Genomic DNA, 25,717 nt, shown 5'->3' with positions numbered 1-25,717 from the left:
GAGCGGCTACGAAAAGAATCCAGCAAGGGAGCTGTTAGCGCGGCGGAGCCATCCTTCTTTATTTTCTGCTCTATTTTTCATAGCTCACCACGAATGGAGCTGAGTACGCCAGAGTGTTTTGAGATGCTGACCCCGCGCACAACCGCCTTGAAGGCATCCCAGAGAATCCGCTGCAAATCTACGTGCCCTCGTTTAATTTTAAATATTCTCTAATGGCCTCCCCCACTTCACTGCGAAAGACCGGGTCTAGGAGGGCAGTAGAGGGGAACCTCCATAATGGTCGCTGCTTGGGGATCATGGGTAAATATATACAAGGAGGGCTGGGGAGTGGTCAGATACCGTACGGGGTGAATATTCAATTTTACGTACTTCCAGCAGTAATTGTGGCATGAGGTACCAGTGGTCAATACGGGACCATGAACTGTGTGGGGCAGAATAAAAAGAATAGTTACGGATCCCTGGATGGTGTGTGCACCAGGGGTCATCCAACAGAATTGCTTGTAAAAGGCTGAGAAGACCCTGTGTGGCGTGAGGTTTTGTGATGTGTCCTGGGCCGGTAGTGTCAGTCGTAGGGTCAAGCGTGAGATTAAAGTCGCCCCCCATCAATATATTATCTGTACTCATTTGATCGATGCTTGTAGCTATTGTGGGAAAGAAGTCAGTGGTATCAATGTTTGGGGCATATATGCAATATAGACTCACCCCGCAACAATCCCTTCACCATACCATACCTTCCCTCTGGATCCACTACCCCCTCCATAGTACGGAAGGGGAGGGAACGGTGTACGAAGATATACACACCCCGTGAGTATGAGCTGTAACAGGAGAAAAAGCGGTTCTCGCCCCATGTGGAGGCAAATCTGTGCGCAGGGAGTGGTGTGTAATGTTTTTCCTGCAGAAAAGTGATTTGTATAGAGTGCCTAGCCAAGTATGCCAACACCTACCGGCTTTTTTTGGGACTAGCCAGTCCTCTCACATTCCAAGAGAGACATCGGAGACGAAGTCCAGAGCTACTCTCATCATCAATAGTCATCTAACCATCAGAAGTCTCAACATCAGCGACCGTGGGTCTGTGATATCAGTAATCTGCACTGCAAATAGGAAAAGCACTCCAGTCCAACAAAGAACATAACTATAACAATCATAGAGAAAAAAAACCCCAACCTCATACCACCCCCCACCGGATACACAAAAACAAGGCACCCAGTGAATCCCGACAAAGGAGCAACACCCTAGGGCAGGGGAGAAGGGGGTGTGGGGGAAATAGGGGAGAGTAGGAAATCCTCCTGAGGGGGATGGCAACACTCCATTGGAGACATCGAAATGTAGGATAATGGATACCAGGGATTGTCCGCCGGAACAGTGTCAGTCTCATGGTCATAGATCTGTTCACTGGAAGAGACACTGTAGAAAACTATCAACGTCCATACAAAGGTGTGTCAACTAGTGACTCTCGCACACAGGGTATAACTAGTTTATAAACAATTTGCAATTTCCAAAACCTGAACCAGGTACATAGCACCAGAATGTGCAGCAGCAGTCCATCATGGACCAGGGCCAGCGTCGTCGTCTGTGCTCTGCAGCGCTCCAGCCGGTTTCTGCATCCTCCAAAATCTCTCTGCATCTTAGGGAGTATCAAAAATGTGAGTTTTACTACCAAGCTGGATATTAAGTCTGGCTGGGAAAAGTATGGCGGATTTAACATTCGCCTTTTGGAGGGTTTGCTTCACATTAATATATTTGCGGCGTGTGTTTTGGACTAATGGCGGGAAATTCGAAAATAGGGAGATTTTCGAGCCTGATAGTTAAGCGTGCCTTGTTCCCTGGATAGCCGGGGGGCTACATCACGATCATTGTAGTTGAGGATTTTGGCGATTATTATCCTTGGGGGGGGGTTCCCGGCACCGGGGGTCCCAATGTTCGATGGGCCCGTTCAACAAAAAGTTCAATAATAATAGTTCTGCAAAAGGGCGGCTTCCAAAGGATGCTCAAGCCGCACCATAAGTGCAACTTGCTGAGACGTAGAACTATCCTGCGTGAGATAGGTTAGTATAAATTGGCAACCAGGTCTCTCTCAGTGTTTTGGCCCATTCAGTATTCACTTTCATCCCATTGCAGCGGCCGCTTTGGTGATTGGCAACATTGTCACACCTATAGACTTGTATTTACATGGCTATCACTAACTTGACCCCCAACTCTGAAGTCTTCTGTGGCAATGGCAGCACCTAGCCTGTCAGTCAAACAAAACAATACATTGATGCTCCGTTGACACGATTAAGCATACACATATTGCAAAAGCCTGGTTGTTTACAGCATATCTTTGTATATTCTTAAGGCATTTTTTACTGTCTGTAAAGAGGGACACCTCTTCCCTACTGAATAGAATGTACCTCCCAATCAGAAGCCAGCACGCATCACGGGCTTTCCCCTATGGACACTAATCCCCACCACTGGAATACTTTTTTATGGCTTTAAAAATGCCAGTAATGTAGGAGTTGAGCAAACAAACTGCTGTAAGGATAGTTATTGGGCCATTGTCTTTAAAAGAGCCTCACTATAGACATCAGGGTGTTGTATAAACTCCCTCCCTGAGCAGGGAAGCTTCCACACGGCAAATCGTGTTTTTACAAATGTCAAAAGGAGCTGAATCCACGGGCCATCTCTTAATTTTTTTCTAATGCAGGCCGAGATTTGTTTGAAATTAGTTTCTGATGGATACTTCTAGCCACAGATTCCTCACCTTGGAAATATTCTCGTAGATATCAGACTGGATCCAGAAACGCATAAGCAGTACTCCCATGCGGCGGCTGGTAGTGTTGCGCTGTTCTGCAACTTCATCATTGTGCTCCAGAAGTGACGAGCAGGGCTGCATATAAATGACACCCTGGCGCCCTGGTGTCAGTTCCGTTCTTTATGCGCCTTCTGAAGTGAATCCGGAGCTCTACTCATCTTGTCTGTGACAAGTCTTTTTCTCCAAAATTCTCTTTTTACCAGTGTGTAAGTGAAATACGCTACCTCTCAAAAGGACAGGGTTTTAACCTGGAATTGACTGTTGCAAACAAATGTCTCTGACAGACCCTCAAGAAGTGCTTCGGTTACACGCCAGTGCTTCGGTTACATGCCTGAATGAGATCTTCAAGCTTCTCTGGGGATGTCCAGGCATGTTAAATGGACGTGTCATTTGTTGGCTCTCACATCTTTGGTGAGAAAACAGACTGCCCTGGAATGATTTAAGGAAAGTCGCATTGCAGTGCGTTCCTTGGAGCTGTCTGCTTTTATGAGGCAATGTCAACAGTTTTGCTCTTTTTGTGGTTACAACAGGGGTTTCCAATGTCATCAACACCAAATGCCTCTGCCAGCTCAACAACCTTTTCAACCATTTTGTTGCTGAGCCGTAGCTCCAAGAGACAAAGTGCAGGGCATCAAGGACAACGCATAGCTCAGTCTTCTACTTCTCTAGCAACCACAACTTCAAAAATACTTTAGTTTGTCCTTTTCGACATCCACTCACCCTGTAGGAGGCAGAATCAACATTTTCTCCAGGGGTGGCAATCCATCACTTCAGAGGCATGGATCCTCCAACTTATGAAAAGGGGCTGCACCCCACCATTTCTGCACCTTCCACCACCATCAGCCTAGATGACGGAGGAACACATCCGTTTTACAGCAGGAAGGGCAGGCTGCTTTAGCCAAAGGAGCATTTGAGTGAGTTCTGGCCTTGGAAGTAGGAACTGGGTATTACTCCTATTACATCCAGGTGCCGAAGAAGGACAGAGGCGTTCATCTAATTTAGATATTTGCTCTCTCAATGCCTTCCTGAGGTAGGCACATTTGAGGTGCTCACACTGACCCAGGTTTTGTCTGCGCTGGATCCTAGAGACTGGATGGTGGCATTGAACCTGGAGGATGTATATTCCCATATTCTTGTCCTGCAGACCCATAGACGTTATCTGTGGTTCACAGTGGGCCAGGAGCATTTTCCATTGGTGCTCTCTTTTGGCCTCACCAGAACCCCTTGGGTATTTACAAAAGTAATGGCAGCAGTTGCAGCGCACCTTTAGAGGTAGGATCTACCAGTCTTCCCATACCACGACAACTCTCTGTTGCAGGCGTACCCCTGGAAGTCATGGAGCATCTCTGAATTGTGACCTAATAGTAACGTTGGGTTTCACTATAAATGAGCCAAAGTGACCCCTGACTCCTTCACAGACCCTCGTGTTCATCTGAAGTCATCCTGTATCCGGTACAGTTTGTGCCTTTTCATGGAGTAGACAGTCCAAGACATTTGGTTTATGATCCTGGTGTTTCATCCTCTGTCCTGGATCTCAGTCAGGATGGCACTGAGGCTGCTGTGATTGTTGGTCTCGTGCATCCTGATAGTCAGTCACACTTGAAGACACATGCAGGCTCTGCAATGGGATCTGAAGTCCCATTGGGCACAGTACCAGGAGAACCTATCGGCTTCCGTCAGGGTTTTGAAGGAGACTTTAAAAGATCTGCATTGGTGGCTGCTAAATAGTGATTGGGCTAGTAGCAGATTTTCTCCTTACCCCACTTAGAGCTGACGGTGATGACAGATGTATTACCACTGGCCTTGGGGGGCCATCTGGGAAAAGTGGAAATCCAGGGACTCTGGTCTCCAAAGGAAACCTGCCTTATTCACCTCAGTTTGTTAGAATTGTGGGCGATCCACTTGGCCTCCCTACCATTCATCAGGGGAAGGCTAGTCCAGGTTCTTACGGATGTGGTACTGCAACAAGCAGGGCAGTGTGGGATCTTGGGTCCTGTGCCAGGAGGCTCTATGCCTCTGGAAGCGGCTTACTTGCTAGTGCATTCTCCGTTCGTGAACGACCTGGCGGGATCACTAAAAGCCAGGGCACACTATCTCACAGTCACCATGCCTATTGGGTCACAAATCACAGTTACACTCTGAGGTGGCGCAGGGCATTCTCAAGTAATGGGGTGAACTACAGCTTGATAATTTCGCCACTGCAGAGAATGTGCATTGGGTGAACCTTGGCTTGATCTTTTCGCCACCTCTGAGAACATGCAATGTCAGCATTTTTGCATGCTATTGTTCCCAGGAAGACTCTGGATTCCTGTATGCCCTCCTGCCTCTACCCCTCTCGGCTTGAGTTCTGAAAAAAAAGATCAGGACCGATTGGGTCCAAGTCACTTAGCGGCTCTGGATTGGGCCAGGAGACTGGTATCCAGAACTTTGTGCATGAGCATCTCTCTTCCGATGAAGCTACTGCTTCTAGAGGACCTAATATAGCAGGAATAGGGCAAGGTCCTGCTCCCTGGCTGTCGCACTTTACAGCTCCAAGCGTGGAGACTGAGCAGCTGCAGCTAATCTCCTTCGATTTCCACCCAGAGTCTTTGATGTTATTCTGGCAGCCAGGCACCCATCTACAAAAAAAGGTGTACACTGGTCGCTAGGACAGATTTGTTGCTTGGTGTGGCACCTGTCAAAATAACCTCCTGCAAACAAAGCTATCGAAGTGTTGTCTTTAGTTTTTTCAGTAACCTAACAAGGACTTGCGTCGGGCACAACATCTATTTATTGGATCTTTAAGTTTTTCTGAGATTGCCATATCTGCCCTTGTTGTTCAAGTCACCTCTGATGTGATTTCTTAAAGGTTAACAACACATGTTTCAGCCAAAGCCCTTTGTGATGCTCACTTTTCTGGTGTGCACCCTATCTGAACATATGAACAGATGTGCACCTGAAAACGGTCTATCTGGTCGCAATAATGTCAGCTTGTCGTGTAAGTGAGATGTAAGCTCTTTCTGTTCATCCACATTACACAGTATTCTTTTCAGAGTTTACATAAAAATGGAGAACAGATGTTAAAAACATTGTGAGACAGCATAAATCCTTATAGATAAAATAGTTAACAAAAATACAGATATCTACAATGTCTCTCACTTCCTCCACTTCTGCAGCTCTGTAGACTGCACACTTGTTGCCATAAGGAAACCACCAGATTTTGTAATGTATGTTGCAACAGGAAAAGCTATTGTAGCAGTAATATCCAATGGCACGGACAGTTTTAAAACATTCTCAGGCAATGGTGTGACTCAATCTTACTTTTCTTAAGCGCGTGTTACTGAAATCTGGCAGATGAAATGTTTTGTCTCAATGACTGAGCACATTGGTAACAATTTGTAATGAAGGACTTGCAGAATAAAACACCTATTGACACCCCTTGTTTACAGAGATTCAGAAATATGAAATAAAAACACTAGTGTCCAGTGTGCTTCTAGATATAAATAGAAGGTCATAGGAGGTCAGCATGTATTGGTCTTGCAGATATAACCCCTGGATCAGTGGTTGTCCCCAATCACTGGTTAGTGTATAGATTAAATGAGTACTGAGGGTTGTCTCTGGAACTGGAAGTGCTACCCCAAAGGTTTATTGGCTGGTTTCCTGTTTGTACAGAGACACTTGCTGATTCCCAAATGAAACCAGATTACCACACATTATCATTTACGTGCAATATAGTTTTATCAGTAAAACTGTATGTTTGTGCAAATGTAGTGGCCTTTTCAATGGAAGATGTGCAGTCTGTAAATGACAGTGCGCTACCACACCATGCTTTATTCCTATTAAAAAGTCATCCGCCTCATGTCCCTTGAAGCTAAGTAGGACTCCAATTTTTGTTGCTTTAAAAAATGGATCATGATTCTAAAACGTTTGGGAAGCACTGCTCTATGGCTAGAAAAGTGAAAAGTGCATAAGGACATTCAAAAAGATACAGAAGTATACATTATGACTTTAAAAAACACAAGCTCACTGGAGAAAGATTAGATAAGTTCTAAGGAATTCACCAAATACCTCCTCACTGCCCATACATCCCCAAGGAACCTGGCTGCTTTGTGTGTGACATGAGCGTTAAACACAGCCAGTGAAAAAAACACACGGTATTCTGAGTAACCCAGAGGTTAGCCAACAGTAACATTCTAATCATCCTGCTTTTTCTTGTGGCTTTTTTAAGTGGGCCACAAAAACAAAACAAGTCTGAGATCTTCAAGACCACCACTAAAACTAGATGGAAACACAGGATATCACGTTTTGCTCTACGCTTTAGACTGTCCATCCTTGCTAGTGCAAAATGTCTCATTCCCTGTGGATTTGAGAGGCTACTCAAATATGACTGTCAGTCATATCAGCATAATAAATGCCTCTCCGTGAGATTCACTACTCTCTCAGTATATCAGTTCTATATGTGTCTCTTTTTAAAAAGTCAATTTCTGAAGCAGTGAAGGAAAAATGGCAACTGTTGCTACATCGAGAATTGCATAGTCGTATTTCCAATGAAACCAATTGTGTGGTGGCCGTTTTATGAAATTTCCTTTGTATCGTCTCAGTGTTTCCTGCCACCATAGTATTTGGATAAAGTACATTTTATTGAAATTGTCATGGTGATTTATTATTCTTGAGACGGTAGTAGCTGTATGTCAACAAGTACATTTATACTGTGCAACTCCATAGTTCCAGTTGTTTGAAAAGGACGGATTTCAAAGTTGGTGAATGATAACATTGAGAATTATTGTGACCTCCATGTATCCATCCAGGTTACTGTATGATATACAGATTAAAGACCAAGTTCAGAATATAGCAAACTGGTCTGGTTTAAAACTATAAAAAGAATATGGCACTTCAATGGAATTCTCTAAAACTATGACAACAGATTGGAGGTCTTTTGGATTTGCATTGGTTCATTTAAGGTTTGTGGTTTAATAGAACGTATTCTAATTATATGTTGAAAATCAGACTAGATCAGTATTACTGTTTACTGCATTGTTGTTTCACACATTCACATTATTTTAATAATATTGATCTACAGTAGCAAAGGAGGACTCTCCTGAGATCGAAGGAATTTATGGTGGTGTAAAACATGTAAAAATACCTTGCATTTTCAGAGGACGGTAGTTTGATAAACGAGTGTTCCAAATTAGGGTGTCCACATTTTGGTTGCTTTAGCAGATGCTATATAGCAGTGATAGGATATGTCTATCTGCTGGTGACGTAGTGATGTTATATAGCTAAGGATCATTTGAAAAGTCTTATATGTATTTGTAATTTATGTAATTTTTTTTTCCCCTGGTCTGTGATTAAGGATTTATGGTTTGGTTATGTTCTCTGATGGAATTATTGATGATTTTGCTGATGTTTATAGGAAAGGGTGTTTAATGTGTAGATGATTGCAGAGATAGCCATTGTTGTTCTATGCTTATGGGCTTAGATGCAATGGTTGGAGTTGTGACGGCAGATATTGAAATGGGAGCACTATTGTTTAGTAAAGAATTTTCATCTGCGAGAGCATATTAGGAATCGAAAGTAGTAGGGAAGGTGTAGAATAGGAGGTTTTAATATTTTGACTTCTGTGCACCCCCACGTAATCATTACAGAAATCCAGGAACCACAACTGAATCATTATTGGAACCCGGGGACCCCAGCTTTAGCAAATTAAAAAATATATATTTTTATTAACAATGCTCGTGAGACCATACAATACAAAATAACGTATACATATCACACAGGGAGATATCACAGATGTTATCAGGAAAATAGTCATCAGGGAACCACAGGGACAATCAGCCATCCCCAATACTACAACTCCTCCATACATGCACCCGTTTCTCTGTATTTCTGTCTGGGCGCCCACACTTTCTTCCATTTTTTAGTACACCCCTACTTTTGCATACAGTTTCTTCGGCCCTTTGGCACCAGTCGAGAGCCCAGTTCCAGTCCTCCCACTGCGGGGGCACCTGCACCCCCCCCCCCACCTCCTAGCAATATTTTGTTTTGCTACTCCCGCAGCCAAAGCATATTTCCACATACCTAGACCAATCAGTGTCTGCCTTAATCAACAATGAAAGCCACTTCGCTCCATCAGAATCGTCCCCCCCACCACCACCATAGACATAGTGTCCGTGACCTTCGTCCAGAAGGGAATGATCTCCGGACATTCCCAAAGGATATGAAAGAAGGTGTCCTCCTGTTGACAACCCCTGACACAAGACGCCGCCTGACTCCTTCCCCATGCATAAAGGTGTGTGCGAGGATAGTAGGTACGGTGAAGGATTTTGAACTGCACTAGCCTAAATCTTGAACGGATTGCAATCTCTCTAGGACGCTGCAGTGCATCCTGCCAGTCTTCATCATCTAGACTCCCAAGGTCTTTGGCCCAAGCTGCTCTAAGTTTTTACCAAAGGATCAGGTCTATTGTTTATTAATTTATGATAAATAGTTGAAGTGGGTAGCTTTAGCAATTTTGATGATTTGAATAGCAAAACATACACAAATATACAGAAACAAGCATTCATCAATCAGTTACACAAATTATATTAATATATTTTTTATTTCACAAACAAATATAAAAAAAAAAAATCTTAATGTTAATTTAAATGGGAAGGTTCCAGCATTTCTAAATTATTTTGAGGCTAACCATCATTCATACTATATTCTGTTTGATGCACTTATATTGCTCCCACAAATCAATCTGAGAATACCAACTTCATTTTAACCTGTAGTTTGAAATTCCTTCACATTTACAGAACTTTTTAAAATGTTCAATTTTGCATTGTGCTTCTTTATTTATATACTCTGTGATGATATTTCATTTTCTAACCAGTTGCGGACCCACCGGGGAGGGAGGTTGTTTGTGTTTGTTGAGGGGATGTATTTCTGGAAAGGTCAAGGATCACAGCGGGAGGGGGATTTGGATACAATAGGGGAAACCCAACAGGGAAGCGACTTTAGGTGCTGAGCTGGTCAAGTGTTTGTTTCAAAAGTTCTGGCTATGGGTGTTCATAAATAAGCATGTCCGATTATTGAATTTCTGATATTGTCTCTCAGGAACAGACCACTGATTAGAATCGTGCTCTTCATTTCGCCTTTTCGCTCCTGATGGCTACTATCCTATGCACCATCAGTTCCTGAAGTGGATATGTGCGGTGTTACATTTGTCATTTCAGACCACATAGTTCTATCATCCAAGTAGGAGAGTCTGAGCATTTCATGATAAATCTCAATTGCTACGGGCTCTCTCCCTTACATGCTCAAAATTAACCGTAAAACTGCTCCTTAAGAGACACCAACATGAGCTCCATCTAAATCACACTGGAACACTATGTCCATAGTCCAGCTTCTGAAATTACTGATCCTTTGGCATATGAGAATACAGTGAGATTATAAATTGTGCCCTGGCAGGCCCCTGAGAAGTTTGGAATAACCTCTGGGCTCAGGAATACCACATTCAAGGCATATGGTAACTCCCCATTTTTCTGCCCATTCTCACGTGGTGATTTCTCCAACTTTTAGATGATTAAATGTTCTGCGGAAAACATCTCCTTAAAAACATAATGGCAGGGCTTCGTTTAAGCATCTTGGTCCTACAGGTATTCTATTTTCCTCCAGACTGTGGCTTAAGTGTGGCTCCAGAGGTAAATCTGCAAACTGTTTCCATGATAGCACAAGGGCAGGCCACTCACTGATTCAGGATATGGAAATGGATCAGAATTGATCATTACATGTATTGGAGATAGCTGTGACTGCTGAGATACTCCAACGTCAAAGGCTTGGTGCCCACGATACTCCAGAAGAAAATGCCTGGCCGCGTCAAGCCCACTCTCACCCACCTTATCTGGTGCTGAATGACACAGAATAGCACCCCAGTGATCAACCTATGCAATACTCAAATAGATCTAGCTAAACTAGTGAGGCTTTTCGACTCGCATCTCCCAAAAAGAAAATCCCATGATTGAATGTGACCTGACAGGTTGAGAAACATTATTGCTGTGTCATTTTCTTTGAGCTTTCTCTGCGTTGTTGTTGATATGTGAATCTAATTTTCTAATGTTATCTGAAAATAACGTAATGACTGTTGGACACTTCTGGCACTGGGAATCAAACTTGCAACATGTAGTTGGACTAAGATTTTTTTGGGTTCTCTGCCAAAATTCCTGGCAACATGAACAACCTTCCTATTTTTTTGGAAGCCATGAAGCTCTGATTCTTCGATGTACACCGACCAATATAATTCTGTGTTGAAAGTTCAAAAATGTTTACTTACGTTTAGTTTTAAAACTGCTAACTTGCCATGTATATTGCATTTAGTTAAACACATTTCAGTGGCTCAGTAAAAGCCAGGCAGGCAGAGCCGGAAAGCTGCTGGCGCAGTGACGGTAGCCCCCCGGCCTGCCATTTGACAGCCCATCCACTATTTTCAGTGATTCATGGATTAGGGGTGGGGATATTTGCCGAAACTGCTTTTGGTCACAAGAGAGTAGTAAATCCCTGGAAATGCTTAGATACAGTCGGCTTACCATGCTGTGGTAGCCAGAATTTTTTCCCCAAAAAAATTTACAAATAAAAAAATGAGTATCCCTAAACCCCTGAGAATTGTCTCTTCGCATGTGGGGCACATTTGTATGTTTTCATGTCTTGCACATGGGCATGAAAATAACAGTGCCAGAAGGCCCCACTGACACCATTGAGCCAGTGATTGCGTGAGGACTGGAGGCTTAGAGCTGGTTGAGGCTGGGCCAGAAGTGCATTCACCTCTAAAGTAGGCGGGTAAACGAGTGTCGGACTGTTGGGCCATTTGTCAATTTTGGCACTTAGCTGGAAAACGTTAGACAAGTGATACTAATATTTTATTACAACCTGGGCCCTTATCTCCTACTTTGACCCCTAGGTTGCCATAATATTACTTCAAGTAGGCATATTTACTGTTTACTGTTTCAGTAGAACCCTAATTATTTACCAGCGAGAATAAGAATATGAACACCGATTTCTCGCTTGATGTGAGTTGCTACTGTGCCTTTTATTGTGATGCAAAAAGTCTATAATAGTGTATTACTGGTGGCCGAATGACGATTGTTAAAAGAATGGAAAAGGTTTGTTTTCCCAACTTTTATTGATCAGTCAAGTGGGGAGCGAGAAAAGAGATCATACGGACAAATATAGCAAAAACCCCTTTTAAGAAAAAATATTGTAAAATGTTTTTTTTCACTTGGTGGAGTAAAGTGCAATTATATTTACTAATGACCAAAATAACAAAAATGTAACCCCATTTTTGGTAATTGTGTAAACCAGTAATCATGACAGGACCACATTCTAAATAGAGAAGGAGAATAACCTATTGTTACGGCGTTTCTGCACGTTTTTCATGTACAGGCGCCAAATAATCACTGACAGCTATAGTGTAACTCAACAATAATACAGCACAAAAAGCACAACACAACAAACACAATATGGTGGTAAATGTTTTTGCAGCAAGCACATCCCAACTTGCCAACAAGGACGCCAGATTTGAAATGTTTTGTGATCGGGCCTTACTGTCTTTAAGTGAGAATGTAAGTGGCTCAGCAATTCAGATGAGTGTGAGACCCCTTCTGTAACATCCAGAGGTCCAGTGGAAACCGAAAAAAAAAAACACACACTTCCCTGATTTTGCACCAGGAGACCCCTGTACCTCACCTTTTATGGGACCTGGTGGAGTGTCTCAGAGGCTTCACCTAGTGTCTGTCCTGACAGAATGTACCAATATTTTTCACCATGTAGTGAGAGGGGGCGGGGATTAGTGCCGAGCACAGCTGGAGGCTCTTCATAGTCACCGCCTCCCCTCCAACACCCAAAAGAAAGCTTCTAAGGCTGCCGCTATGTCCTTGGGAGGTTTCACACCCCTTAAAGAACATTGGGTGTCCAGAACCTCCAAACAATTTGCTAGAACGCTGCTAATTGAGTGCACATGTATGATATTGGTTCCTTACCACATGACCGTGTGATGGGAGCCCATATAATGTGAAACACTGTGGCACCGTGTGAGTTGGAAAAGGCTAAAAAGCTGTATCTCACTAACAGGATCAGCAAAGCTGCAAATTCCAATAAAGAGCTCTATAAAATATTGAAGGAGTTTACCACTCATAACTCTGATCAGCCTATCCATACTTCCTCGCAAGAATGGGTAGACACACTGTCTTCCTTTTTTGATGAAAAGGTTAAATCTATTCATAGGTCTTTTCCCCACCACGATATTACAAATGTAGATTCTCATCTAGCTATTAACAGTGATTCTACCCTGCCTTTATTACTGGAATTCAATGTATTCACGCCAGAGGAAGTCTCCACAGCCCTAGCTAAGATTAATTCAGGTTCCCCAGCTGACCTGCTCCCACCCCGTTCTTGTGCAGATATAGCTCCTTTTCTCACAGTCAAACTCACAGAGCTATTCAATATGTCACTAGCTCAGGCTACGGTTCACACCAGATGGAAAGAAGCTCAAGTCAAGCCAATCCTAAAAAAAGCCCTCTTCTGATCCAAAGGTACCTGGTAACTACTGTCCAATCTCACTGCTTCCATATTTTGGATAGGTACTCGAGTCCTTGGTTAATAAACCGCTTACCACCCATCTGGAAAGTCATGGACTTCTTGATCCATCACAATCGGGGATTAGGGGGGCACATAGTACCGAAGCATCAGTGGTAGAGGTAGTTGACAACATCAGGCTGGCCATGTTAATCTTTTTGGATATGTCCGCCGCTTTTGACACCATCTCCCATAGCATTTTAGAACAGCGGGTCTGGGAGGTGGGAGTCAGGGGCAAGGCCCTCGACAGGTTCAGGAATTATCTAATGAACCGAACCACCACAGTACAAATAGGTACCCTGGCCTCATGCAGTCAGTCTGTAAGCATAGGAGTTCCACAGAGTTCTACGCTTTTCAACCTCTAAGTAACACCTCTGGCCAGGGTAATCAGATCCTATGGCTTTGAGGTAGTGTCATATGCTGATGACACTCAGCTGTTAATCACTCTTGGCCCTGACCCCACAGATACAATGACCCGTTTTAAAAATTGTATGATCCATATCAACAACTGGATGTGCATCAATCACTTACACCTTAATGGAAGCAAGACAGAGATCATTCTGTTTGGGAAAGCTGATGTGTACTGGTCTAGTGACTGGTGGCCCCAAAATCTAGGCCCATGTCCATCTCCTAAACAAGTAGTGCGCAACCTTGGAATAATGATTGACAATCAGCTCTCAATGAAAAATCATATAAACCATGTAATAGGTATCTGTTATGACTTTTTGCGGAAATTGCGCAAAATCTTTCAATGGATTCCTATCAAATCCAGAAAACCTCTGGTGCAGTGGCTTATTGTAAGCCATATGGACTATGGCAATGCCCTATTAGCTTCCGTAAATGAAGAGCTCAACTCTAAACTTCAGATCTTGCAGAATACCAAGCTAGACTGATTTCAAACCTTCCATCAAGAGCTTCATCAGCGCCTAGCTTGAGGACTCTTCACTGGCTCCCTGTAAAGGAGAGAGGTTGTTTCAAAAAACTATGTCTCGCTCACAAGAGCCTGTATGGAACCGGACCAAGCTATTTACTAAGAAACTAAGTTGGTATCATCCAAGCAGACCACTAAGATCTAGTACCAAATATCTCCTTACCCCATGACGAATCTGCACTGCAAGGAATGGTGGTCGATCCTTCTCTTTTCTCGCAACCGCCCTCTGGAACAAGCTCCCGTCTCAGCTTCTCTCCATCTCTGATCACAAGCTCTTTCGCAGGGAATTAAAAACCTGGCTATTTGACCATCAATAGTGACGTCATATCAGACTATCAATTCATACGGAGTCTTCGCAAGCGCCATGAGGCCTTTTTGGTGATTTGTGCGCTCAATAAGTTCCTTTCACTTTGACTTTAGTGTTGTCTAGGCCACCAGGCCTTCCTCAAAGGCAGTGGGCGGTCTTTAGTCCACAATCCGAGGTTGACTGGCTACACTGCCAATCTGTGAGTGAACCTTGAATTTGAAGGACATACTGAAGTCAGGAACAAGCACCCAATGCCTGACCTGATGCAGAATCCCAGTGGAACTCTTAAATGTAATACACCTTCCTATTCTTAAAAGATCAAGAAAACAAATTGTCTCAAAGTTAGAGCTATCCATTGGAAATGCACTCCCGCCAGTCATTGTGCACTTATAGTTTTTGATATAGCTTAAAACACGACAATGCTCGCTTTGTAGTTGGTGTGTGGGGGGCAGGCTCTCCTCTTCTGCGCTCCACATCCTGTTTTGCTGAAGCAGCTGCAAATAAAATACCTTTTCAGCGTGTCAGGTAATGGCTCTCCTGGGGTCCCCATCATGATGAACTGGCAGAACCAAGCGCCTGTGTCTTTGCGCCTCGGGTGTCTAAATTCATACAAACAGCTCAGGATTTCTCCAGTTTAACACAACGTTTTGACAGAACGAGTTAGATACAGAGACAGGCAATCTCTGCTCGCCGTTTTGGACTTGTTCTTTTTAACGTTCATTCATCAACTCGTAGAATTTCGGATTTATATCGATGAACTTTTTATGCCTCAGACTCGAAAAGGCAGGCACAGAGCCAGTGCAACCGATCAAGACACGGCCCTTGAAGCTTGGTAGGAAATACAGCTCCCCTGCTTCAACACTGTAGCTGCATAGGTCATGCCTGACCACATTGCACCCTTTGGTAACAGTAATCACTGGAGCTATGTAGCACATGCTACAATTTGTCTGCTCTCGAGGCTATCCGGTCCCAGTTCCTTACATTGCGTGCAAGGTTTGCCTCCTTAAACAGAGTGTACCTACCTTAGCCATAAAATAAACTGAAAACAAATTCCTATACCTGGCCCCTAATATAGGGTAAACCCACCTCTTCCCTGGGAGGTTTAAGGAGGAGCTCCACTTACTAAACTTCCTGAAATGTTAAGCATCTCGGCAGTCCTGGTCAAATCCAGCAGGGCAGAAGAGCCGAGTATCTAGGACTGTGGTGAGGGAGACGCGGCTTCGGAATGATGAAGAGCATCGATAAGTAATCAGAGCATTGTTACCCCACCAGGCCCGGCTTCAGGTATTTTTATTTGGGTGGGCCAAGGGTGCATTCGGGTGGGCCACTGCAGGCCCGATTTGTCACTTATATGTCTAGCCAGGCCTGCTTCACAGCCCACCTTTATCTCTTCTTAGTCTAACAAAGCCCAGTAAAATACACTGTTTTCCAAATCTCTTTCTAAATTTTATCACTCTCAAAAAGTTATTTTTTTTCCATGTAATGTCCATTTGATTGGAAGAGGAGGTTTCTGAGGTGGGAGTTTCCGGCAAGTGACACTACTCGGGCTCCCTCTTTGCGAGCCTTCAGGGAGGATCCCTCTTCATTACTACCTCCACCTGACCCGGACTCTGCCCTGCACTCCCTTCCAGGCCTGATTATCCACTTTTTACCACCCTTCTCCAGTGCACCTTATCTCACAGCTGACCTTGGGCCCCAGCCCCATACCAGCCACCATCCGGCTCCACTTTCATTGTTCCCGGAAAAAAACATTAGTAAAATCACCTTCAATCTTGAAACATTGAATATAGCAGTAAATGTAATTAGCATGCACTTTAAAGTATGTTCCACAGTTGCCCTAATGACCCAACTGTTAATTAAATAACCAAAAACAGAAAGGCCATGACAGGGCTGGCTTTAGTGCTGGTGCAAAAGTCTTTTTTGGCGCCCCACCAATGATTTCTTTCTCCGCAGATACCTTTACTACCACCCTCCAATAGTGCACTTCATCTCTCCGTAGCCCCCCACCACCCCATGACCTCCTCCTCGAATTCCCTCACTGCCACCCTTCGCCAGTGCCCCTCATCTCTCCATAGTCCCTCCCCCTATTGTCCTCCTCCACGGATTCCCTCACTGCCACCCTCCGCCAGTGGCCCTGATCTCTATGTAGCCCCTCCCCCTCATGACCTCCTCCACGGATTCCCTTACTGCCAACCTCCACCAGTGCCCCTCATCTCTCCATAGCTCCCCCTCATGACCTCCTCCTCAGACTCCCTCAGTGCTACCTTCCTCCAGTGCCCCTCATCACTCCATTGCCCCTCCACGTCATGACCTCCTCCTCAGACTCCCTCACTGCCACCCACCTCCAGTGCCTCATATCTCTCCAAAGCCCCCCCCCTTTTACCTCCTCCTAGGATTCCCTCACTGCCACCCTGCACTAGTGCCCCTCATCTCTCCGTTGCTCCCGCCCCCCATTGACCTCCTCCTCGGATTCCCTCACTGCCACCCTCCACCAGTGCCCCTTATCTCTCGTAGCCCCTCTCGCATATGCATTTTATTTGTTGTATAGCGTTACTCATATCAGTGTAGGGTGTGTCAGTACTTTACATCACGCACACATCATACAATCAATCATGCAAGTATGTAAATCAGTCTACAGGGAGTGTCACATAAACCAATGAGGATTACAAGGTGTAGGAATCACGTCATCTGTATTGGTGGGCAATATATTTTAAGAGGGTTTGGTCTGGAGAAGCACAAACTCGGGATTTAAAGAGTACTCCAGTGGTTGCGGATTGGCTTTACTGATAAAAATGTATATCTGCCAAAACAAACTCCCTTTAGCAACATTAGAATAATGAAAGACCAGGGAAGTTCTAACTATATCACAACACAAAAAAAGCTACGTTTGTATGCAGCTCTTTGATGACAGTTCAGAGGTCACTGTCCTATTTTAGGATTGTAACTTCTGAACTGCAAGTAACACAAGGATTTCTGTGACAAAGGCAGTAGCCCACTGAGCTACCCACATAAAATACAGTTTATCTACAATTAGAAATTACCAACAGACAAATGACTGCTCTCCGGCAGGATCATAAATCTCCAGTTATCTGAACATTTTTTATTGTTGTACCTCGGTGGCAGATTAATTGCGAGGGCAAGACTTATGTTTGGGTGGGCCAAGCTCATCCTTGGGTGGGCCTGGCCCACCCGGCCCACCCCCTAGAACCGGGCCTGTACCCCACTCTGGGTACACATGTCGTTGACAATGAAGGGCTGAGAGCGCATACGTTGAGATTCAAACGTCTGATTGACAGGTTGCACCCAGAGTTCCACAACAGATGCATTAGTCCACTGAGCTACTGTGCCCGTGTGAGAAAAGTTGGACTGTGGACCTCAGGTGGCAAAGCAGCTTTGCGACATTTGGATTGTGCCACTCCGAAACAGTCACTATAAGGCCAGGGGGCTCTGCTCCACGTGCTGTCAGTTTAGTGACCCCAAGCGCTTGGTGGCGTGCGCGAGAGCATTCTTTTAGCGTGACGGCCCGAATGTCATCTCCTTAGCTGTTCAAAAGAGTTGGGAATTACCGCACACAATCAGTATCCCTGGGAACATTGTCAACACTGCGATTTATTTTATAGCCAGTCTTCGTGCTTGATTATAAAACCCATACATGTACTCTGACCCCGTGAACCTCTGGCAGAGAATGTCAACACGCTTAATGGCTTCTCGGTTAGTGCTAGTCCCTGGCACTGAGAACAGTCTTCGTGTTAAACAAAGAAGGACGTGTTGGACGTTCACTCAGTCCACCTTACTTAATTGTGATTTCTGATTACTACCTGGGAGTTTCGGTAGGAAGATGCTGTGGTCTAGATTCTTTAGATCCTGTTCAAAAGATATTTACTTATTCGCTATCTTATTTACTACATACTTTACCTTTATGCAGGTGCACAGTTTACTCTAGTTCGGATGTACCCATACATGGCATTGCTAGCCCTAACCCATTGTGGATATGAGGACCCTTAAAATGACAACAATGCAATGCATGCAACATAATAAAGACATTGACACACTATATGGATAAAATATGTTGCATGTTTATTGATTACACAGGTTGGGTTAGCTTATGGCGATCCAGGTGTCAAAGGTGAGTTCCTCAAACGGCCGACACCCATCCTGAGAAAGTAGAGCTGTCCTGTTGGTGTTTCCAGCACTAACGCACTTAGGGGCTTATTTGTGAGTCCCTTGCGCTGCCGGTACATCGCTTTTAACATGGGAAAAAGTGACGTACTGGCAGCGCATAGGGCTTGTAAATAGCAGTTCATTCATTTACAGTGGGTTACCACCACACGATTTACATTTGTGTCGTGTTCCTGACAAGTTAGAGCAAGACCCCAGCCAGTTGTACTCCTCCCCTCCTGACGCCTAGGGCAATAAAATAGAAGGGTAAACGACCCTCTCCCCTTATGGTGTCCCCATGTGTTCAGATCACATCCCAGCAGGGGAGCAACACTAGGATGCTGCCCCCTCTATGTCGCCCTGCATGCGACTTGGCCAGTTGCATTCCCTTGGGGGCACTTCCGTTACTGTCCATGTGTATCCCTATCGATTTATCGATGTGTATCCCTATCGAGGACTTGCAGTACCTTAACGACTTATTTATTTTAGCATAGGAAATAAAAGGGTTCACATTTTACTTCCAAGTTGCAGTTCATTCTTGTTGAAAACCACACCCTTCCTATTACACATATCCCTACATATCCTGATTACACTTTTTTAAAGCGTCTGCCCTGTGTGCGCCAGATGTCTTTAGGTGTACATTATCTGCCTAAGTAAGCTGTTACCCAAAACGTTTGTCCTTCTAGATGTTTTCCTGGCAGGCGTTGCCTTTTTTTTTTTAACTGACCCATCCTCTCTCATCTATGAACTCCCACGTTTGCACTCCTTTGTGGAAATTAGCAGCGGCCGCTCTATCGCTAAGGCGGTGGAGTGTCGCCCAACTGCATTTTGAGCAGTGGAAAAAGGAAAAATAAAATAACACCACCATGTTATTACCATTTTATTTTTCTGATTTATGGGGCAGAGCGCAGCTTGGCTGTGTCACAGCCTGCAAGGGGAGGAGTGGGGGGCACTTAAGGACGCCTGACTGTTTGGCCAGCCAAACAGTCATGCGCACTTTGCATGTTCCCCACCAGGTGGTAATGCATAGCCTGGTGGGGAACATGCACAGGCTCCCACTGCCTGTCTGAGCCCCGAACCACGGCGCTCAGACCAATCACAAGGCTGCATTGCAGCCTTGTGATTGGCTAGGGGCAGTGCTTTAAATGGAAAAAGAGAAGTGCCGGTACTCACTAATTGGACTGGGTAGGCCATTAGGGCGTGTCTGGGGGCGTGGTTATGAGACAGGAATTTAACAATAGTCACATATGTAAGCTTTAATGGAAATGTTCTTATTGTCATGTAAAGCACTTGAACGCCCATGGCCCAAATTCGAGCAATATCAAACTGCCTCTTCACATAGCAGACATGGCAAGCATCAACTTCTATGTCATAGGTGCACGGCCTAATTTTTGACAGTTTGAGATTGCGCGAATTTGGGCCATGGGCATTTAGGCGCTTTACATGACTGGCAGAGCATTTGCATTAAAGCTTAATTTTTTAAGCACCACTGGTTAAGGGAGTTGTCCAGAATCACAGGATGATGAGCCAACGTTGGGATTCGAACCTGGTCCTTCAGTTCCACTGTCGGCTGCTCTGACCACTTCCTCATTCTCGTTGCGATGCCAATTCGACCCTAACACTGCAGGAGCACCCCAGCCCAGTAATACACTAGCTGTTGCTTGCTAGAGCGGCACATAAACACGCTCCATCTGAAAGGGTTATTTTCAGTAGTTTTTGCATTGCACATACCCTTACTTCAGGGCATGAGCCCTGCTGCTTCTCGGAGTACCGGTACTCTCCTTGCCTGAAAATAACTTCCAGTACTCAGGGGGAGAAAAGCCCTGGCTAGGGGAGCCTGTTTGTGCTTCTTGCTTCAAGCACAAGCAGAAGAGGACAACACAAGGCGGTGGTCGGGTAGCAAGGTAAGTCATTTTTTAATTTATTTTTCTATATTCTGCCGTGCTACTCAGTGGCATCCGCTACTGGAAATAAGGTGTGTCTAATACGCATTACACTGTGTACACACAGAGAATATACATATGTAAAGCATTTCAATACCTTGTCATGGGTAGTAAATGCTGTGCAAAAACAATTACTTTACAGTACATGTGCAGTTAACCTGGTGAATCGTAAATACTTCATGAACTATTAAGTTATACATGCTTGCAGGGAGGTAAGTAAGCTGGGCATGCCCCTAGAATTAGAGCTGTGAATTCGCCCTTTCATACATAATTAACATTGTTGGGGAATAGTTCCCTTTTGTACTCTCACACGCTAACAGCTGCCTATGTACCCTCCTGTTTTTTTTTTTGTTTTTTTTCAAATATTTTATTTTTATTTGAAGGAGAGAACAAATTGATAATATATTGCAATTCAACAGAACATTAGCAAATAAATAGTTATTTAAAAACAAAGGAATTACAGATCAAAAACAGATGACATTGCAGCAATTAACCCTTTCGATGCGCATGACGGAGCGGTTCCGTCATGCGCGTCGGTTGCGCTGTGCGCATGACGGAACCGCTCCGTCATGGCCCCGCCCGCGCACAGAACCTTCAGCACAGCGCGGAAATCCACGCCGCGCTGAAGGGGTTAATGAGCTGGGGAAGAAAGAAGATACACATATCTCATTGTAACAAGGGAATTTCAAAATAGAGATGACTAATATGATATGTTATTCTAGTGAACAGATAATAATAAAAAAGAAATCCCAGGTATACAAAATAAATATGAATATTATTATAAAAACATATGAAGATAATACACCTGTCGAATTGCTGGTAAAAAAGAACAGAGAATGAAAGGGGAAACAGAGAGAAGAAAAAAGAAAAGGGAAAAAGTTAAGGAGAGAAGAGAAAGAAGAAAGAGAAAGAAAGAAGAAGAAAGAGAGAGGTAGGGACATCTGCTTCAATTGTAAAAAAATAGTCTAAAGAGTAGAGTCAAACGGATACTGAGCTATTAATCCCTGAGAGGACAAACTAATATAGGTATCCAGTGAACGCCATACATTACTAGAAATAGCAGGAGAATAATGCTTCTCTTCAACAAAAGTGTGAGCGCCAAGAAGATAAGATACCCAGGCCCACCAAGTATGATAGGATAGGAGATGAAAAGATTTCCATTCTGTTAAGATAGCTTTAACAGCAATGGATATAAGTAAATCCATTAGCTGCATATCCGTATTGTCAAGGGGTAAAGGAAAAGTTGAAGCCCAAGGACCCAATAAGATCAAAGGCAAAGAAAGCTCCAACGATATATTAGGGATGAGTGATTAATGTTTCTGTATTAAATCCCAATAAGATTGTAATAGAGTGCATTCAAAAACATATGTTGATGAGTACCTGGTTGCAAATTACAATTCCAACAAAGATCACTAACCCTTAGTTTCAATTTATGTAAACGAGCAGGGGTCCAATGAAGGCGATGTAAAGTAAAAAATGTAGATTGAATAGGAGAAGGGGCAATTTTATTATGTAGGGATAACTTCCCAATGATTTGCCAGGTCTCTTGTGAAATATGTTTAAAAACGTCAGGTTCAAAATGGTGAGACCATTTATCATAAGTAATTGTGGACCGTGAGGGAAGTGGAGCAGAGAGAAATTTATATATTCGTGAAGCAGTATGGCCAGATTGATACCACATAGAAAGAAGTGAAATAGTAGCAGAATCTATGGAAAAGGATACTTTAGAAAGAGCAACCTTCAACTTCAAAAATGAATAAAAAATCCATATTAGTGAGGTTATATTTCGTGGCCAGAAAAGAGAAAGGGAGCGGGTCATTACTGGAGTCATAAAGATCCTTGATCAAACTAATACCACAGGCAGCCCGTGAGGAAACTGTAATAGGATCAATATTAGTAGAAATTTTAGGATTGTACCATAAAGAAGACCACCTCGATTTATGGCTAGGTGTAGATATTTTTCGTCCATATATTTTAATGCATTAATTGTGCCAAAAATAATAAGCTTGGGAGTGACCAAGAGCAAGTTTAGACGCAGTTATGAAAGAAGGAGTAGAAAGAGGCGAACACAACACTCCACGGGGGTGTATGTTGGGAAATTGGCAGGAACCAAAGAATACCTTGCGAGGCCAAGAAAGCAATTTGATATAAATTCCAATCTGGCAAATTGCAGCCTACCACAACAGAGGGCTCCCTAAGGTGTTTATAAGCGATTCTAGCACGTTTACCACTCCACATAAATTTGTAAGTGATTAAATCAATCTCATGAAAGAAGGAAGAAGAAAGCTTCACAGGTAACCTAGAAGATAAGAAATGTATAATCGGGGTTTTCATCATCTTAAGAGTTTGAATCCTCCCCCACCAGTAGATGTATTTAGGGGACCAGGAAGACAAAAGGTCTTTAATTTAATTTTTAGCTATTATATGAGATTCATTGTAAGAGATAGTATCTGGAAGGTCTTTACGGAACCAAATACCTAAATATTTGATACGAGTCGATTGCCATTTAAATCTGAGTCACCCATATGAGAAGGGAAACAGAACGAATTAAGGGGAAACATTTCCGTTTTCTCTTTGTTCAGAGAATAACCAGAAACAAGCGGAAATTCACTTATGGTATTACAAATAACAGGAAGCGCCGCAGAAATATCCTCTGAAAAAATAAGGACGTAATCCGTTTTAAGCGTATGTGAACCAAATTGAAATCCTTTGATACCTTGATTCAGATTAAGTAAACGAAGAAGTGGGTCAATTGATAGTAAAAAAAAGAAGAGGTGATAAAGGGCACCCTTGCCTAGTGCCCTGACGAAGATTAAAATGGGAAGATGTAGCACCATTAACACGAATATTGGCTTTTGGCTGTGCATAAAGAGAAATTACCATATTAATAAGAGTCCCCGAGGTTACGGGATTGTAAAACTGCTTGTAAAAAAGGCCATGAAACTTTGTCGAAAGCCTATTCGGCGTCAAGGGCAATCGCCGCCGATGGCAATGACGAAAGTTTGTCTTTCTCTAAAATATGACAAAAAGTTCGGATATTATCTCTGGCAAGTCTCCCTTTAATGATACCAGTTTGAGAAACGTGAATAAGACTAGAGATATGACCCTCTAAACGTTTAGCCAGAATTTTGGCAAAATCTTAGCTTCCATAGTCAATAAAGAAATTGGACGGAAATGTTTAGGGTCAGAATGATCCTTGCCATCTTTCGGGATTACAACAATAGTAGCCTCCATTAAAAAATACTATTGGGCGGAACAATTGGCCGCTATCAACCAATGCCAATATGGGAGTGGGGACGACCCGGCGTTCGCTATGGACAGGTGGTTACTTCCAGGTGGTGATTTCACTAGAGCGCTCTACTCCAAGCCTACTAGGTTTACGCTTACAGGGCCCACGAAGCACGCAGTGCAACTGTGGCACATAGTCACCAAAGCATTAGGGTGGGCCAACAAGCTCACCATGGCCACCCCTCTCTGGGACGCGGAACAACTGGGTACGTTGGGACGCACGAAAGGCTTTGACAAATGGGATCTAATCGGTATCTCGCGCATCAGAGACCTCTGGGAAAGAGCGGGAGTGATTCCCTTCCCTACACTAAAACAGACGTACGACTTGGCTGACTCGGAACAATTCCGATATGCTCAAATTAAGCACTCACTACAGGCTAATATCCCTCTTGGTGCGGCATTGCCTGAAGCCTCCCCACTCGAGGATCGGCTGCTTGATGGGCACCTACCTGACAAGGCTATCTCGCTCACATACAAGAAGCTCATTAACAACACCCCTGACCCCCTCACCGCGTTGCGAGAGAAATGGACGCGGGACGGCCCCGAAATGGACGACGAGGACTGCCAGGTGGCAGTCTCATCGCCGAAGGAGGTGGCCATATCTGTCAAACTCCACCTAATCCAACTGAAAATCCTACACAGGGCGTACCTTTCCGAGACACACTTACTCGAGATGGGCAGAAGTGCTGACGGGTACTGTAGGAGACGGTGTGGGGTGGAAGGCGGATTTCTGCATATACTATGGGAATGTCCACTCATTCAATGTTACTGGGGTAAAGTCTTGACCTGCATGAGTGAGATCTGGGGGGTCCCGCTGGGGCTCGAAGCCAGGCGCTGCCTTTTGAACGTTTGGGAGCCCACAGATCTGGATGTGCGGGGGAGGCTGTGGGTCACTTTAGGGCAGATGATTGCAAAACGTAACATAGCACAGGCATGGGGGGCCGCCGCGCCGCCAACACTCAGGAAGTGGAAGGAAGACATGGACTGGTGCATGCTGAAAGAGAAAACGGTCTATGTGGCGCGGGGGTGCCCCAAAAAATGGATTGAAATATGGACTAAATGGAATGTATACCGGGGAGGACTGTGTGAGCCCCCGGATGTCCCTACACCCGAAGACCACTGTATGTTGTAATTACCATTGCATGGAAGTTGGTGAACCCGGGAATAGCCGGGAAAGTTGTGTTGACCTCTAAAGCCCTGAGCCCTGTGTACAACGACCTCATCTGAAGCAAAATTCTGTAACCATGACAAAGTTGTTTTTTCAATAAACAGAAATATAAAAAAAAAAACAATATTAGCCTCAGCCGCAGAGCCAGAAACCTTACCTGAAAGAATAAAGTTATCAAAAACTTTCTTGAGATATTGAATGATAGAGGAAGTACAATATAATTTTTCATACAAATCATGGAAGTCTCCAAGAATTTCATGAGTATGACATTTTTTGAGCCCTTGTTATCAGTAATAGAAGAAATCTGAGTAGTTTTAATATTATTATTCTGAAATGTTATGTGGCAGCTAACAACTTACCAGCTCTATTTTGTAATAACAAATGGCGAGGTTTTTGAGTGTGTATACCTAGATAAGCTTGTTTAGTAACTATCAAATTGAAAGAATACTTTGGATTCTTGATATCCTGTAAAGGAGACTTATCATTAGAGCGTCTATATAAAATCTCTTAACTTTTTATCTCATCTCCCAATGACTGTAACAAT

The sequence above is a fragment of the Triturus cristatus genome, chromosome 3_2, assembly GCF_964204655.1.
Source record: "Triturus cristatus chromosome 3_2, aTriCri1.1, whole genome shotgun sequence".
NCBI lineage: Eukaryota > Metazoa > Chordata > Amphibia > Caudata > Salamandridae > Triturus > Triturus cristatus.
Note: the sequence above shows the minus strand (reverse complement) of the source record.